Consider the following 18,436-nt stretch of genomic DNA (forward strand, 5'->3'; position numbering starts at 1 on the left):
CCTCCCTAGTGTGTGATGTATATTATACATTAACCAGATCTCCTTAGAGGTGGAAATGCCTGCTGGACCATAAAGATCAATTTTTTTCTCCCTTTCTTCTGACAACAGCGATGTAACTTCTCAGAGGATTGACATTCTTTCCCAGCTGTGTCAAAGGGTATGGTGGCTTGCTGCTTGATTTGTACATGCTTACCTGAACTATGCATCTTTGGTGAACTTTATGTAAAATGTCAGTATGTTGTTTTGATGTATGATTATTTGTTCTGAAAAATATATGTTGACTGTGCCTTGGACTTCTTTCTCAGAGCTTATCCTGGGTTATAATCCTCAATTTGACTAGAATAAAATTCTCTTTTTTCTCCTTAATTTGATTGTTAACTTTTGTTAATTGTTCTCTATCTCAAACTAAAACTGTCATTATTTGCTGAGGCCTACCTCCTTATGTGGATTGGTCTCTGTTTGGAGGGCTTTTCCAGTGCAGTGTGAGATAGTAACTCTTGGCCATCCGTCTTCTTTCAGGAGGTACATAGTTACCAAATTAATTAGGGAGTTTTTTCCTCCAAGGAGCTCCACCAACATGGCATCTCTAGCACAGGACATGATAGCTTTTAATATGCACAGCAGGTCTCCCCAGTAGTTTAAAAGGAGAAAATAAGAATACATGTTTCTCAAGTCAGAGAACTTGTTCTATATGCGAACCATGGAGGAAAAGGAACAAGTAGAAAGGTGGCCAAAAACCCAACAGTTTCTACTACGCTATCACCAGATGGAAAGTAAAGCACTTCCAATAAATTGAAGAGTAGTTCAGTTCAGTTGCTCAGTCATGTCCGATTCTTTGCAACCCCATGGACTGTAGCCTGCCAGGCTCCTCCGTCCATGGGATTTTCCAGGCAAGAATACTGGAGTGGGTTGCCATTTCTTCTCCAAGGGATCTTCCCGACCCAGGGATCGAACCCAAGTCTCCCTCATTACAGGCAGACGCTTTAATGTCTGCACCACCAGGGAAGCCCTGATGAGAGCAATGAAAAGTGAAAGTGAAGTTGCTCAGTTGTGTCCGACTCTTTGCGACCCCATGGACTGTAGCCTACCAGGCTCCTCGGTCCACGGGATTTTCCAGGCATGAATACTGGAGTGGGTTGCCAGTTCCTTCTCCAGCGGATCTTTCTGACCTAGGGATTGAACCCGGGTCTCTCAAATTGTAGGCAGACACTTTACTGTCTGAGCTACCAAGGAAGCTGGTATATATATATACACACACAGACATATTTATTTTACCTTCAGTGCTAATAGTGATCCTGAGAATTTTAGAACCTGTGGCACCCCACTCCAGTACTCTTGCCTGGAAAATCCCACGGAGGGAGGAGCCTGGTAGGCTGCAGTCCATGGGGTCACGAAGAGTCGGACACGACTGAGCGACTACACTTTCACTTTTCACTTTCATGCATTGGAGAAGGAAATGGCAACCCACTCCAGTGTTCTTCCCTGGAGAGTCCCAGGGACGGGGGAGCCTGGTGGGCTGCCATCTATGGGGTCGCACAGAGTTGGACACGACTGAAGTGACTTAGCAATAGCAAAAAAAATGTTACCCATGCTTACTTAATATGTTGATATTGAAGCAGGTGGTTCCTCTAGCTAGAATTTGAAAAGAGCAGAGGGCTAAAAAAGGGCTTTTTCTTTTTTTGCCACACCACATGGCATGCAGAAGTTTCCCTAACAGGGATCAAACCCCTGCCCCCTGCACTGGAATCATGGAGTCTTAACTACTGGACCACCAGGGAAGTCCTAAAAGGGAGATTTTTATATAACTCAGGGTCTTTATAACTTTTAATAACTCAGGGTCTTTTCTCATCTGACTCTTGTGAGACCACAAGACGTTTACCCAATTCAGTCAAGTCAAGAACCACCAAGCCAACACTTGTCCTCGATGCCAGACCATTGAGAATACCATCTCCTGTCAAACCAGGGAATCCTCTCCACAAAGGTAGAAAGAAAATATTTTTACTGAAAAACTACTAAACCACATTGCAATGTGCATCACAAGAAATGCACCAAATAGACTGCAAAGACAGGATATCATTCAGTTTGGGCTGCTGTAATAATACATCATGGAGTGCCAGGGAGGTTTGAATAATAGGAACATTTCCCAGTTTGAGGAGCTGTAAATCCAAGACCAAGATATTGGCAGCTTTGCTTTCTTATGAGGCCTCTCCTTGGCTTGAAGCTGTCCCTCACATGTCCAATTAAGGACATCAGTCATCTTGAATTAAGAGATCCACCTTTAAGACCTCATTTCAATCTTAATTTACCTCCTTAAAGGCCCTATTTCCAAATACAGTCACATGAGGGCTAGGGCCTCAACATATGAGTCTTGGGGCAGGGGGAATGACACAATTCACCCCATAACAATAAGAATGTTGCCTGTTATATAGGCAGGCAGATACAACTTATTACATATATGTCTTTAAGATCTTGTCCTCAATAGGAGGACTTGACAGCACCATTTGCTACACAGTTCATCCTAAATTCAACTGGTAATTGGAGTGGCCATCCAAAAGGAAATAAAACTCGTATCTCCATGGCAAGCAGGTCGTACAACATGGAGCCAGCCACTTTAGCTAAATTCCCTGAGGTAGGGGAAGATGGGGCACTTCCTTAACGTTCACACTTCAAGAAGATGGCTTCAAAGGCCCACAACAAACATTCTTAGGTTGCAACACTGACAAAAGATTTATTTAGCTGTTAAAAACACTATGTATCTATGTATCTCAAAAGGACAGATCAGGTATTTGCAAATTTTTTAAGAAATGGTGAGGACTTCCCTATTAGTCCAGGGGCTAAAATTCCACACTCCCAATTCAGGGGTCTGGGTTCCATCCTATTCAGGGAACTAGATCCCACACACTGCAACAAGAATCCCGCAAGCCAAAACTAAGACTGGCACAGACAAAAATAAAACAAAAGAATAAACAGTTTGAGAAAGAGGAGTAAATATTGTTCCCTGTTTTGCACAGGGGAGTTTTTTGTTGTTGTTGCAAATTTAGTATTCATCTTCCATTACACATGTTACATGTCCCAGTGCCTATGGGGCTGAAGAGCCTGGGCCAGAACTTGCTTGGATGGTGAAGTGAGTGAAAGGCTCTCAGTTGTGTTCGACTTTTGGCAACCCCATGGACTATGAAGTCCATGGAAGTCTCCAGGCCAGAATACTGGGGTGGATAGCCTTTCCCTTTTCCAGGGGATCTTCCCAAGCCAAGGATCAAACCCAGGTCTCCCACATTTCGGGCAGATTCTTTCCCAACTGAGCTATCAGGAAAGCCAGGATGGGGAATGGCAACATTATCACTAGAGGAAAGGTCCACATCAGGATGGTAATTCCAAGTCTTACGATGGCAGTCTCCTATTTCTTCCTGGGCAGTCAGGAGACCTCTATACAGCATCTATGAAAAACCTTAGCAAATGGCCAGGGTCTTGCCTGGTCTTCTGAATCCATCGAAAGCACAAGTCGCTTGTTTTGGAAGGGACTCATAAATAGGCCTTCGCTGTCATCACATGCCTACATCTTGAGAGTGGGGATAATGCTGTCCCAGCCCCTTCTGAAGGCCTAGAATTTGTTCACGGCTGTGTATTATATACTGTCTACACGCCAACCCTCCAGGACAATCTGATCACACGGACCACAGCCTCACTTAATGAAACTAAGTAAGCTATGCTGTGTGGGGGCACCCAAGACTGTCGGGTCATGGTAAAGAGGTCTGACAGAATGTGGTCCACTGGAGAAGGGAATAGCAAACCACTTCAGTATTCTTGCCTTGAGTAATCCCAGAAGTGAAGTGATGTCGCTCAGTCGTGCCCGACTCTTTGCGACCCTGTGGACTGTAGTTTATAAGGTTCCTCTGTCCATGGAATTTTCAGGCAAGAGTACTGGAGTGGGTTGCCATTTCCTTCTCCAGAGGATCTTCCCGACCCAGGATCGAACTCAGGTCTCCCGCATTGCGGGCAGACGCTTTACCGTCTGAACCACCAGGGAAGCCCACCTCATGAACAGTATAAAAAACAACTTGCACAAGATAACAAATCAACACGGTTAAAAAGCAGACGATCACAACCTAGTAAAGTATGTAACAAAAAGAAAAACGTCAGACAAGCTAAACCTAAACCGTACGTATATTTCAGTTCAACTGCTCAGTTGTAGCTCTTTAAGACACCATAAATTGCAGCACATCACAACACCAAACCCTCTATCCTCTTCACCATCCCAGAATTCCACCAACACAGACGTAGTCACTCTGCAACCCCATTAAACTCTTTTATTTTATATAGTTACTTCTCATTTTTCCCAACACACACTTAGACCTTTTAAAACTACTAATACATTAAAAAGCTCATAAGTTTAATAGAACTACAAGCATCCCCCCCAAAAAAAAACAAATTGATCTTAAAGCCAAAAAGACATTCAAGAGAAAACGCGTAACGCAGTCTTCTCCTACTACAAATTATACAGTCAGAGTTTCCCATATTTGGGGAAATCGCAGGGGTCAGCACATTCAAAGTATAACAGATAAGCCTCGCCCTGGGAAAACCACCTTCGTGATCATGGTATTTCCCCGGCCAGATAAGTATGAACTGCTACCCACCCACCGCCCAACACGCTCGAGCTCGCCCCACTCTGCACGCACGGTCACTACTCTCGGACCACCTCCGCACCCTCCGCCCCTGCTCATCCCTCGGCCCGGCCTCGCCCACCCGGGGAACAACCTCAGGAACCTCCGCGTGTGCACACGCAGGACACCGAGGCCCGGGAGGAGCGGGACCAGCAGCCTCTGCGCGCCGCTCATCTACATACGCCACGCCCCCTGCCGGGATGTCCCGGATGTCATGCTCTTCCAGGCGGGGGCGCGGGACCTACTAACCCCACCCGAGACTCGCGGGTGTCTCGTGGGGAGCGCGTGGGCGAGCGGCGACCAGTCGTGGGGGACATGGGAAGACGCGAGCTCGCGGTGCCCCGCAGTTGAGGGGGTGGGTCGGGGCTCGAGTCTAGTCTCTCCTTCCTTTCAGCGAAAAATAGCCCATTTTTGCCCTCGCCTCTCTGAACTCATCTTCTAGTCATGGAAAGTTCAGGAAAGACCTATTTGCCGGTTTACATTAAGCGCTAAAGCCGCCTTAATAGGAAAGCGTGGTAATGTTTCTTCACGGTGTCTTTTTAAGTAAAAGTGACGAAAGTGCTTCGGGATATGTAGCCTATCCTAGTGATGCTGGAAGGAAAGCCCGGGGTCCTATTGCAGAGAGAAAACCAGGTGAGAGCGCGAGCGGTCGCCTCTACCGCACCAGGCGGGGGCTCCCGGAGCGCGGTGCTCGGGGTCAGGAGCCCTTGCCCTTGGGCCTCGCCCCCGCATCCCACCCCCGACCCCCGCCTGCTGCCCCAACGGGCAGACACTGCGCGGCCCCCCAGGTGTCCTTCGGTCCTTTCCGATCTGACGTGGTCGAAGAGAAACACAGCAGACCGCAGAGAAAGTGGTGAAAGAGACTTTATTCAGTGAATACTGACAGCAGGGGACAGAGCTGACCAGCTCCATTCCGGAATGGCGAGGGGAGCGGAGTGTTTTAAAGGGAGGATGAGAGGGAGGGGGCTCAGAAGAGGCCGCAGTGACACACCACAGAGTTGGTCAGTAGAGAGGCAGGCCAGCCGTGTTTGTCAGTGGGCAGTTACTGAAGTTAGGTTGGGTCCTCGCACAGAAAATGGGAGACAGAGGCCCTATCTTTCTTGCTTACACTTCAAAGGAATGGCTCCCAGCCCAAAGAGAGACCCTTTGGACTAAGAGAAACCCATCTTCACAATTGCAAGCCCTTTTAAATGAATGCTCTAACAAAGGGCAGTCAAGCGACCTTCCTGGCGGTTCAGTGATTAAGACTCTGAGAGCCCAAAGCGGGGGCCGGGGGCGGGGCACGGGTTACCCTGGCCAGGGAACTGAAATGCAGCATAGCTCGGACAAAAAAAGAAAGAAGAAGTATGACAGGGGCCTGTGTTAGGTGTTGGACTTACTCAGAGAGGACATTTTAAAATTATTTTTAATTGAAATATAGTTGTTTACAACGTTGTGTTAGTTTCAGGTGTAAGGCAAAATGTTTTAGACGTCATATTTTAGTTAGAGAAAGGGGTGTGGAGGTGGGAGAAAACTGACAATAGACACCGTAGGCAAATTAATTAGTATGTTAGATGTTAACAGCTATGAAGAAATTTAAAAAAAAAACGAGGAAGGAAAGGAGATGGGGAACTGCTATAAGGAGGCAGGTTGCTGTGTTGATTTCGGTAGTCAGGGGAGGCTCCCTGGAGAAGGTGACAATGTGAGCAGACTGGACGGAGGGGGGGATGGGCATTGGGCTGTCTGGGAAGAGCATCCCTAGCAAAAGGTCAGTTAGAGCAGTGTCTGGAGAATAGCAAGAAGGTCCTGAGTACAGAACAAAGTTTATGAATGGCACCGAGACTGAGAGAGGTGACTGCGTGGGGACAAGAACTGAGTGAGGGTCGTGTAGACCTTTGTAAGGGTTCAAGTCCGAGTGAACCAGAAGCTTCCAGAAGAGAGGCAGCTTCATCTAAACCCTCCACACCCCACCCCCACCCCTCTTCCACACTCCCCTAGCAAAGGAGAGAAAATCATTCTGGCTGTAAAGGTGGCCGAGCGAAAGCAGGGAGATCCATAGGAAACCTGCAGAATGCAGGCAAGATGATACTGGCTTTGAAGGGTGGCACAACGTGCCACAGCAAATAATACCATTTTGACCAAAGGAGTAGTTTGAACTGACGGCACTTAAAGAGCACCAGGTGGCTGGCTAGGCGTTTGGCAGCCGGCTCCCCGGTGCCCCTCTCCTCGGCCCGGCCTCCCGCACCCCACGCGCCCATCATCCATTTCTCAACGCCTCTCCCCTAGCCCTCTTCCCCGCTTTCAGGCCGCGGTCCCCACTTGTAGAAAGAGGGACGGCGGAGAGGAAACGAGGCATCTTGAAACTCTGCGCCCGGATGCCGGCCACCACCACGCCCGGGCCGCAGCCACCCCGCAGGATTGCCGGGTCCTCGCACCCTCACCCGGCGCCCTGGCGGTGAGCGCACCGGTCTCTTCAAAGGGGCTTCTGACCAAGCCGGACGGTCTCACCTCGGGCGTCCCAGTGAGGTGTTGCGGCATTTCCGGAAAAAGTAATGTCCCCGGCCGCTTGGTGGTGCGCACCCTTCGATAGCTCAGCTGGTAGAGCGGAGGACTGTAGATCCGACATGTGTGGTCATCCTTAGGTCGCTGGTTCGATTCCGGCTCGAAGGAGGTGCTGGTTGCTTTTGCTCCCCAGTGCAAAGCAGAGGAGGTTCTCATCAGGTGGCTAACTTTAGTGCTGGGTCCTTAAGGCTAAATTGGGAGAAAGAGGTTGAAGTGGAGAGAGCACCCAGAAGGAAATTGGCTGGACTGTCATCAGGAAGGAGCAACTTCACTTTGGGGACAGACTGGTTTGGGTGTGGGTACAGAGAACAGCAGGGAGTGGTACTTTCTCTCTCCCTTCCTGTGGGAGGGAAACTCCAGAGACTCTGCTTACAGTTGGAGTCCATTACAGAGGAGCCTCCGCAGTACTTACCCCAGTTAGAGTACACAGTGTGTCTTTCTGCCTCCCCGCCCGGGATTAGCCTTGACTGCAGGCATCTGACTCCTCCGTACCGCCCCCCCGCCCGGCGCCCGAGGTCCCCCGACCTGAAGCCTCCACCTTCACTGCCTCCCACCACGTGGCCTACTTCGAAGCTTCTGCCAAACTGCGCTCAACGTGGATGAGGCCTTCGAGCAGCTGGTGCGGGCCGACGGGTGAGCTGAGCCCCCTTCCCGTGATCCTCCTCCTGCCCTAAGCCCCTGCTCCACCCAAACTCACCAGCCGATGGCACTGTGGCTCTCTGAAACCTCAGGGGCACGGGGCTGCCGTCCCCGACCCCTGAGACCACAAGCCCTCTTTTGGTTGCAGGAGGAGAAGGGGAAGACAGAGGATGAGATGGTTGGATGGCATCACCGGCTCAATGGACATGAGTTTGAGTAGGCTCCAGGAGTTGGTGATAGACAAGGAAGCCTGGCGTGCTGCAGTCCATGGGGTCGCAAAGAGTCTGTCACTACTGAGCGCCTGAACTGAACTGAACTGAACTGCCTCTCAGACTGGAGACTGTGTTTCTGCTTTGTCTTCCTCTCCTGGCAAACTCCTGTGGTCACCCAGCACTTCTCATCTCAGCCCTTCGCATCGTCCCACTGCTAACTAACATGCGCCAACCTGGAGTCTTTGGAGTCTCCCTGGGCCTAAGGGGCTGTGCCACTGCAGTCTGACCAGTGCCCTTCCAGAAAGGTCCATTGCTTTGTGGATGCAGAGACCCCAGCCTTGAATGATACCATCTGTAAAGACCAGCATTTGGGCCCAAAAGAAAGAAACTTAGGCCTTTGTTGGATCTATTCCCGAAGGGATGTGGACGTGTGCAATCATTGGGGACCTGGATTTGGGGAAGTGGGAAGGGGTGTGGGTTTTGATGACCACATGGCCAACTATTCTGGTCTGGGTGTCACAGAGACTGGCAGGGGGCCTCTGAGGCACTGTCCCCCAACCTCAAAGGGGCAGAGGTGCCTGCTGCCTGGTCAGGGAGTGGCAACACACCGGGCTGAGGGAAGGTGGGCTAGCAATCTTGGGTGGTGGACACACACCCAGTGCGATCTGAAATGTTTGTAGCGTCCAACCTGGACACCCGTGCCCTCTGCCCCTCACTCTGGATTCCAGCCCCCTCTCCAGGAAGTCCACAGAACCTTGACCTCTTCCAGGAGGAAGCCCCCTATGCCCAGGAATTGGGGTAGGTGGGTGAAGAAGGGCAGCCAAGCCTGGATACCTACTGGCCTAGTTAAGCCTGGATGTGCTGATTGCTTTGAGGCTGATACCCTTCCCCATCACTCCGCAGGAAGCCTCGCTGCAACCCGGAGTCATGGTGGGGAGGAGGGCGAAGGAGCACATCAGCTTCCACGGGAGGTGAGGCTCTTAGGAGAGGAACATGCAAGCCTGGAAAAGTGAAGAAATGTACGGTGACTGATTTGGGGGCATATCAAGCGCATAGGAGTCAGTTTCAAAGGAGTCCCACTGCCAATCAGGGTATGATAATAATGGAATATAATCCATTGAGTAGGTACAGAACTTACTAGCACTGACACACCAGTATTCATCAACAAGAGAACTCAGATTTTAGTCTCTAAATATCATTCTCCAGCAAAAGGAACCAGGGCCAATAAAAGGAACCACTTAGCCACTTTTGGGGATATTTATCTTCCTTTGGGCGTTCTCTTGTACATGTAAAAAATCTGCCTTTCGAGGGGGCCTGCACAGCTTTGGGGATCTTAGTTCTTTTATCAGGGATTGATGTCCCACCCCATCAGTGAAAGCCTGGAGCCCTAAACTCAGGATCCCCAGGGAATTCCCTCCAGGTTTGTTAAAAAAAAAATTTATGTATTAAACTAGTTGATTTACAATCTTGTGTTAATTTCAGGTGTACAGTTGAGATTCTTTTCCATTATAAATTATGATATTGAATATAGTTCAATTGCTATGTAGTATATTCTTGTTTTTTATACAGTGTTCTACCTATTAATCCCACACTCCTAGTTTATCCATGCCCCCCCCCAGCTTTGTTTTGTGATTGTTTTCGTTTTATAGACTTTTTTTTCAGATTCCAGATGCAAGTGATAGAAGACTCTTGAGAGTCCCTTAGACTGAGAGATCAAACGAGTCGATCCTAAATAAAATCGACCCTGAATATTCATTGGAGAGACTGATGCTGAAGCTTCAATACTTTGGCCACCTGATTCGAACAGCTGACTCATTGGAAAAGACCCTGATGCTGGTAAAGATTGAAGGCAGGAGGAAAAGGGGTGACATACAGGACGATGATGAGATGGTTGGATTGCACCACTGACTCAATTGAGCAAGGAGTTTGAACAACTCTGAGAAACAGTGAAGGACAGGTAAGCCTGGTTTGCTGCAATCTAAGTGGTGGCAAAGTCGGGCATGACTGAAACAATAAATGACTTTATAAATACTATGTGAGATATTATATGGGTCTTTTTCTGATCTTTAATACTATAAATGCCAAAGTTTGTTTTAAGACGTTCATCTTCCAAATAGGAACCCCTCTTTTCGAAAAAACCCCACAGTTGTTAGAAAAATGACAGGTGCTTGCAAAAAAAATGAAACAGAAATGAGATAAAATCGAAAACACGACTCAGAAGAGTTCGTTGTTGTATTAACCAAACGATCATGAGACTTAAAGACACAAACTATATAACAGCAACAACACAAAAAACACCGGAAAAGACGAAGTCCAATACACCCAAACACAAAGCCTCAAGAATAGTGTAGTAAATTAACTATCATAGTTAGCCAATTTTATCTATTATTGGTAAACCAAACTATCAGGGGAGAGCGCGAACGCAGTCCCCCACTGCCACAAATTATGCAGTCGAGTTTCCCACATTTGGGGAAATCGCAGGGGTCAGCACATCCGGAGTGCAATGGATAAGCCTCGCCCTGGGAAAACCACCTTCGTGATCATGGTATGTCCCCTGCCAGGTAAGTATGAGTTGTCGCCCACCCACCGCCCAACACGCTCGAGCTCGCCCCACTCTGCACGCACGGTCACTACTCTCGCACCACCTCCGCACCCTCCGCCCCTGCTCATCCCTCGGCCCGGCCTCGCCCACCCGGGGAACAACCTCAGGAACCTCCGCGTGTGCACACGCAGGACACCGAGGCCCGGGAGGAGCGGGACCAGCTGCCTCTGCGCGCCGCTCATCTACATACGCCACGCCCCCTGCCGGGATGTCCCGGATGTCATGCTCTTCCAGGCGGGGGCGCGGGACCTACTAACCCCACCCGAGACTCGCCGGTGTCTCGTGAGGGTAGCGCGCGGGCGAGTGGCGACCGGTCTGGACCTGGAGTGGGAACCTGGGAAGACACGAGACCGCAGTGCCCCGCAGTTGAGGGGGTGGGTCGGGACTCGGGTCTGGTCTCACCTTCCTTTCAGCAAGAAGAAAACATCAGCCCTTTTTTGCAGTTCCCTGTCTGAACTCATTTTCTAGTCATGGAAAGCTCAGGAAAGACCTATTTGCCGGTTTACATTAAGCGCTAAAGCCGCCTTAATAGGAAAGCGTGGTAATGTTTCTTCACGGTGTCTTTTTAAGTAAAAGTGACGAAAGTGCTTCGGGATATGTAGCCTATCCTAGTGGTGCTGGAAGGAAAGCCCGGGGTCCTATTGCAGAGAGAAAACCAGGTGAGAGCGCGAGCGGTCGCCTCCAGCGCACCAGGCGGGGGCTCCCGGAGCGCGGTGCTCGGGGTCAGGAGCCCTTGCCCTTGGGCCTCGCCCCCGCATCCCACCCCCGACCCCCGCCTGCTGCCCCAACGGGCAGACACTGCGCGGCCCCCCAGGTGTCCTTCGGTCCTTTCCGGTCTGACTCGGTCAAAGAGAAACACAGCAGACCGCAGAGAAAGTGGTGAAAGAGACTTTATTCAGTGAATACTGACAGCAGGGGACAGAGCTGACCAGCTCCATTCCGGAATGGCGAGGGGAGCGGAGTGTTTTAAAGAGAGGATGAGAGGGAGGGGGCTCAGAAGAGGCCGCAGTGACACACCACAGAGTTGGTCAGTAGAGAGGCAGGCCAGCCGTGTTTGTCAGTGGGCAGTTACTGAAGTTAGGTTGGGTCCTCGCACAGAAAGTGGGAGACAGAGGCCCTATCCTTCTTGCTTACACTTCAAAGGAATGGCTCCCAGCCCAAAGAGAGACCCTTTGGACTAAGGGAAAACCATCTTCACAATTGCAAGCCCTTTTAAATGAATGCTCTAACAAATGGCAGTTAGGCGACCTTCCTGGCGGTTCAGTGGTTAAGACTCTGAGCTCTGTATGGGGGCAGGGGTTACCCTGACCAGGGAACTAGAAATGCAACATACAGAAGCCAAAGGAAAGAAAGAGAGAAAGAAAAAACGGAGATCAGGGGCCTGTGTCAGGTGTTAGATTTTTTGAGATAGTATTATATATATTGTAGACTCTATTCACATGTTATTACAAAATATTGAGTATAGTCCTGTGTGCTATACAGTAAGTTCTCTTTGTTTATCCTGTTTATATATAGTAGTGTGGATATACTAATCCCCAATTCTGTCTTCTCCCCACCTTTCCCCTTTAGTAACCGTAAGTTTGTTTTCTATGTCTGGGATGAGACAGACATTTTAATGGGGGTGGAGGTCAAGGCAGGGACAGGACCTTATGCTGCTGAAAGCCAGGCTTGAGTCTGGTCAGGTCTCTTTAGTGCAGGAAATGGTTTGAAGGGGTTGCTACCTGCTGCGAACTCTATAGTTCTCAACTTAAATGCTCTATTTTGTGACCAAAGAAGATAATTCTCCACATCCCCCTGGGCAAACCCTGGCTCCTGGCCCCTTCTTTTATATCCTGATCTCCTCTTTGACAGTACTGGGCACTTTTCCACTCAACAACTATGTATTGAATGCCAGACACTGTTCAGGAATTTGGCAACAAAAAGGCCTCTTGATATTCCTATTTTACTTAGAGAAAGGTGTGTGGGGTGGGAGAAAATTGACAAGAGACACAGTAGGTAAATTAATTAGTATGTTAAGAGCTATGAAAAAGAAAAAAAAAGAAAAAAACCAAGGAGGAAAAGCGGATGGGACTTGCTATAAGGAGGCAGGTTGCTGTGTTGATTTCGGTGGTCAGGGAAGGCTCGCTGGAGAAGGTGACAGTGTGAGCAGACTGGAGGGAGGAGGGGGCTAGTCATGGGGCTGTCTGGGAAGAGCATCCCTAGCAAAAGGTCAGCTAGAGCAGTGTTCAGGTGGGACTGGGTCTGGAGAATAGCAAGGAGGTCCTGAGTACAGAACAAAATTTAAGAGTGGTACAGAAACAGAGAGGTGACTGCGTGGGGACAAGAACTGAGGGTCTTGTAGACCTTTGTAAGGGTTCAAGTCTGAGTGAACCAGAAGTTTCCAGAAGAGAAGCAGCTTCATCTAAACCCTCCACACCGCACCCCCATCCCTCTTGCCCACACTCCCCTAGCAAAGGAGGGAAAATCACTCTGGCTGTAAAGGTGGCCGAGCGAAAGCAGGGAGATCCAGAGGAGACCTGCGGAATGCAGGCAAGATGATGCTGGCTTTGAAGGGTGGCACAAGGTGCCACAGCAAATAATACCATTTTATTCAAATGAGTATTTTGAACTAACGACACTTAAGAGCACTTAAACGGCACTTAAACGCTCTCTTCAAAGGGGCTTCCGACCAGCCCGGTCAGTCTCACCTCGGGCGTTCCAGTGAGGTGTTGCGGCATTTCCGGGAAAGTAAGGTCCCCGGCCGCATGGTGGCGCGCACCCTTCGATAGCTCAGCTGGGAGAGCGGAGGACTGTAGATCCGACACGTGTGGTCATCCTTAGGTCGCTGGTTCGATTCCGGCTCGAAGGAGGTGCTGGTTGCTTTTGCTCCCCAGGGAAAGGCACCCCGCCACCGGCGCCTCTTCCCCGCCCGACACCCTGCGGCAGCGCAGCCTCCTTCCTTCTTGGCCAGAGGCGGGAAAGCCTTTCGGGGACACCCTCACAGCCCCGCGTTGGCCGTGGTCTGGGGTCTCGCTTGCGCCGTCTCCAGCCCGTAGGCCACACACAGGCCCACAGCGCAGTAGCTTCGGCCGCGGGCCGCGCCCTCTCTGCTTTTATTCGCTTTCCCACCCACCCCCCCCCCCATCCCTCCCCCACTCCCGCCCAGGCCCAGCAAACGGCAGCTGTGCTCCAAAAGCCCTGGAGCGAGGCCGACAAGCACCCAGGCCAACACAGAGTCAGGGACAGCGGGGCACCCTTCCTGAAACCCCCTCAATGTCGGCTCAGTCCCCAGCTCTGTCCCCCAAGGAAGGTCACAGTCTCTGTCCCAGTACAGCCTTTCAACCTCCCAACCTCTGTCTCTCCGACCCTGCCTTTCACATGGTCTCTGCAGGTGCAGACTCAGGGAGACAGAACACCTTCCTAACCATCTTAATCTATTTGTGGGGCAGAGCTACCACCCGGAGATCTTCGGAACCACTGCTAATGGAACATTAGTAAATGTGATGAAAACAGGAGACTGAAAAGTAGGTGCTCATCAGGACTTGCTCTTATTTGCTGTCCTGAGACCGCCATGAGAAGACTGACTTAGCCTATTGGAGGATGAATTATGGGAGTGAAGATGAAATATGTCTGCTGAGGCCCTTAGACCAACCTGCCCCAACTGTCGGACAAGTGACTGCAGCTGTATAAGTGAGCCTACATCAATGCCACAGAACTGCCCAGCTGAGCCCAACTGCAATTGATAACCCAAAGGATGGTGGGCAAATAACATGGTTGCTATTTTTTAAATTAATTAATCACTTTATTTATTTGCCTGAGTCAGGTCTTAGTGATCATTGCCTAGGCTTAGTTTCTCTGCAATTTTTAACCATGGGACCAGGGAAGTCACCCACATGGTTACTATTTTAAATTGCTAAGTTTTACAGTAATCTGTCACACAGCAGTAGATGACTGTTACACCACCCTAACCAAATAATGAATGTTAGCACCATCAATAACTGAACAAACTGGCTTCACATGCTTCCAGTGTAATGCCCACAGGAGAACACTGGATTAACTTGATAGGGCTATCATAATAAAGTACTACAATCTGGGTGGTTTGAAACAACATAAATTTATTATTTCACAGTTACGGAAGTTAGAAATCCAAAATCAAGGTGTCAGCAGGACCATGCTCCCTCTGAGATTCTGGGTAGATTCTGTCCTTGCTTCTTCCTAGCTTCTAGAGGTGACAGTCAATCCGTGACTTGCCGCTACAAGTCACTGCAAGACCACCGCTACAAGACCACTGCAGTCTGTCCTTTGTCATTACATGGCATTATATATCTCTGTCCTTACACAGCATTTTCCTCTTATAAGGGCAATATTCTTACTGGATTAGGGCCCGCTTTACTGACCTTTTACAGAAAGAAAGCTGAGGGCTGAAGAATTGATGCTTTTGAACTGTGGTTTTGGAGAAAACTCTTGAGTCACTTGGATGGCAAGGAGATCAAACCAGTCAATCCTAAAGGAAATCAGTCCTGAATACTCATTGGAAGGACTGATGCTGAAGCTGAAACTCCAATACTTTGGCCACCTGATTTGAAGAACTGACTCATTAGAAAAGACCTTGATGCTGGGCAAGATTGAAGGCAGGAGGAGAAGGGGACAACAGAGGCTGAGATGGTTGGATGGCATCACCAATTCGATGGACATGAGTTTGAGCAAGCTCTGGGAGTTGGTGATGGGCAAGGAAGCCTGGCCTGCTGCAGTCCATGGGGTCACAGAGTTGGACACAACTGAGTGACTGGACTGACTTACTGACCTTACCTTAATTATATGTACAAAGATTCTATTTCCAAATAAGATTGTGTTCATAGGCACCAGGGATTAGGATATCGAGGTGTGTTGCTTTTTTTCCTGGTTGGGGGGTGGGGTGGGGCGGGACACAGACGTAATTCAACCTGTAGACCGATACAGTATCATTTATGTTGTCTACCTGTCAAAAAAATACATATTTCAATGTAATTATGAGGACATACAGGACAATTTAAAAATCAAAGGATACTCTACACAATAATAACTGGCCTGTAATTTTCAAAAATGCCTGCATAATGAAATTAAAAAGATAGGGCTGGGAGTTATATCAGATTAAAATAGGTTTAAAAGTCAGGATACATAATGTAACACGTGATTCTGAATTTCCCTTTGTTATAAAGGATTACTGGGAGAATTGAGCAAATGGAATAATGTCTATAGAATAAATAACATATCAATGTTAATTTCTTGATTTTTATCAAGAAACACTGGGGTTAGATAAGAAAATCCTCTATTTTTAGGAAATATTCACTAAGAAAGAAAACTTCCTGAGACAACCAATAATCAAAAAGGGTGCTTGGGACTTCCCACTTGGTCCAGTGGGTAAGACTCCGTACTTCCACTGCAGGGCGGCGCGGGCGCGCGATTCCATCCCTGTTGCGGGAACTAGCATTGCCCCCACCAGACATCGCCGCAAAAAAAAAAAGAAAAAGAAAAAAAGGGTGCTATAACACGTGTTCTAGGATCTTTGAGCAGTCAGGACCCCAGAAAGCCTTCCCTAATCTTAAAATCTCCAGTCATGCCTCTCGCCTCCTGATCGCACAACAGTTCGTTCAGTCGTTTTGCTCACGTTTGAGGAGGAGCCACTTGATTCCGAGAAATAATCTTCATATACGGAAGAGGAAAAGACAAATCTGGCAGTTGAAAGGGCAGCCTAGTCTTTCAAGACTAAAACGTGATATTTGCGTGCATTTGATTTTCAGGGACCATCCAACACCTCACCCAGCCCATACACATCTACCCCTTACAGGGACGCTTTGCCCTGATAGTGTTTTTCTTTCGCTGTTGCAAGATTAGATTACTACACAATCAGAAAGAAAGATCATGGACGAGGACTAAATTTCATGCTAAATTTATGACGAAACACTATTTAACGTCAGATTGACATTCTGTTGCGTGTCAATTTCAGTAAAAGTGAAACCAGACCCAAGCCGGGACCCACCCACCCACCGCCTCAACTGCGGGGCGCCGAACGCCGAGAGCTCGTCTTCCCTGGTCCCCTCTGCAGGTCCCGACTTGTCGCCACGCGCCATGCCCCACCTCCACTGGAGATATCGGCGCGTCTCGGGTGGGGTCAGTAGGCTCCGCGGTCCCCAAGGCGAAGCACGCCGGCGACACCCACTCAGGGGCGTGGCGTATGTAGATGAGCAGGCGCGCAGAGGTTGCTGGTCCCACTTCACCTGGGTCTGCGCGTCCTGCGTGTGGACACGCGGAGGCTTCTGGGGTTGGTCTACGGCTGAGCGAGGCCACGAGGATAGGCGTGCAGGGGCTGAGGGCCTGGAGTGTGCAGTCGGCTGAGTAAGTGACCGTGCCTGGAGAATGGAGCGAGCGCGAGTGTGCTGGGCGGTGCGTGGGCGGAAACTCATATTTACCTGGAAAGGGAAATACCATAATCACGAAGGCGGTTTTCCCAGGGCGAGACTTATTCATTGCACTCTGGGTGTGCTGACCCCTGTGACTTCCCCAAATGTGGGAAGCTCGATTGCATAATTTGGGGTAGCAGGGGACTGTGTTCGCCCTTTGTGAATACAGATTATAAGGGACTTATTTGGTGTCTGGAGTATGTTGTGTTTCAATGTTTTATACCCAAAGGGATTTGTAGCGGTGCTCTTTTGTCATTTTTGTTTTCTGCTATAAACTTGCTGTTAGGTATTGTTCAGTGCCTCAGTCCTGCTGATTGTCACCCCATGAACTGCACCATGCCACCTATTGAAGTTTGCTCAAACTTATGTCCATTGAGTCAATGATGTCATCCAGCCATCTCTTCTTCTGTTGCCCCCTTCTTCTCTTGCTCTCAGTCTTTCCCAGCATCAGGGTCTTTTCCAATGGTAGCCAAAATATTGGAGCTTCAACTTTAGCATCAGCCTTTCCAGTAAACATTAAGGGTTGGTTTCCTGCAGGACTGATTGGTTTGATTTCGTTGCTGTCCAAGGGACTCTCGAGTCTTCTCCAGCACCTCCAGCACCAATTGACGCTTCTTCCAAAGCATCAATTCTTTGGCTCTCAGCCTTCTTTATGGTCCACTTCTCACATTTGTATGTGACTGGAAAAACCAGTTTTCTATGTGGACGTTTGTAAGCAAAGTGATGTCTCTGCTTTTTTAATATGCTGTTTAGCTTTGTCATAGCTTTTCTTCAAGGAGCATGCACAGAATTTTGGAGTCCAAGAAATTAGTCATTGTTTTCATTCCCCTCCCCCCCCCATCTATCTGCCATGAAGGGATGGGACCAGATGTCATGATCTTGTTTTTTGAATATTGAGTTTTAAGCCAGCATTTTTACGCTTTTCAAGAGGTTCTTTAGTTCTTCACTTTCTGCCATAAGGGTGGTGTCATCTGCATACCTGAGGTTATTGATATTTCTCCTCTACCCATAAGCAGTGAACAATCAATTTTTTGATAGCTTTCCTTTTACACTATGTGCCCACTGAAAAAAACTCTCATCCAGTTGGAGCCTCACTGGCTTCAGGCAGGCTTGCCTCACCTTTTTCACTGATTCCCTCTCCTGTCACTCTGCTCGCTCACCACATAAACTCCTAATCCCTTACATCCTTGGTTCCCACTGCAACCAACGACTCCCCAGGCCGTTTCCACAGACCGGGTTGCTCCACTCCTCTTCCTCGAAAAGCATAAAGCATCTCCTGAGGGAAACCATTTTTTTCCATTGCTGTCCTGTCTCTGCCACTAGGTTCTTCCTCTCGTACCTTTGCCATGCTAAAGCTTTATG

At 49.0% G+C, this 18,436-nt stretch overlaps 5 non-coding genes across 5 annotated transcripts; 3 read left to right on the forward strand and 2 right to left on the reverse strand.

Moving 5' to 3' along the window:
• Positions 1–4,456: 4,456 nt before the first annotated feature.
• LOC138095612 (U1 spliceosomal RNA) lies at positions 4,457–4,620 on the reverse strand. The gene has a single exon (XR_011146364.1). It is a non-coding gene; the product is annotated as a U1 spliceosomal RNA (small nuclear RNA).
• A 2,600-nt stretch (positions 4,621–7,220) lies between these two features.
• TRNAY-GUA (transfer RNA tyrosine (anticodon GUA)) lies at positions 7,221–7,310 on the forward strand. Its single transcript is given in 2 exon segments — positions 7,221–7,257; positions 7,275–7,310. It is a non-coding gene; the product is annotated as a tRNA-Tyr (tRNA).
• Positions 7,311–10,458: 3,148 nt separating this feature from the next.
• Positions 10,459–10,622, reverse strand: LOC138095600 (U1 spliceosomal RNA). Its single transcript, XR_011146354.1, has one exon. It is a non-coding gene; the product is annotated as a U1 spliceosomal RNA (small nuclear RNA).
• A 2,791-nt stretch (positions 10,623–13,413) lies between these two features.
• Positions 13,414–13,503, forward strand: TRNAY-GUA (transfer RNA tyrosine (anticodon GUA)). Its single transcript is given in 2 exon segments — positions 13,414–13,450; positions 13,468–13,503. It is a non-coding gene; the product is annotated as a tRNA-Tyr (tRNA).
• Positions 13,504–17,075: 3,572 nt separating this feature from the next.
• LOC138095624 (U1 spliceosomal RNA) lies at positions 17,076–17,233 on the forward strand. Its single transcript, XR_011146374.1, has one exon. It is a non-coding gene; the product is annotated as a U1 spliceosomal RNA (small nuclear RNA).
• Positions 17,234–18,436: the final 1,203 nt, after the last annotated feature.

Source organism: Capricornis sumatraensis, chromosome 19, assembly GCF_032405125.1.
Source record: "Capricornis sumatraensis isolate serow.1 chromosome 19, serow.2, whole genome shotgun sequence".
In the NCBI taxonomy this organism is placed as follows: domain Eukaryota; kingdom Metazoa; phylum Chordata; class Mammalia; order Artiodactyla; family Bovidae; genus Capricornis; species Capricornis sumatraensis.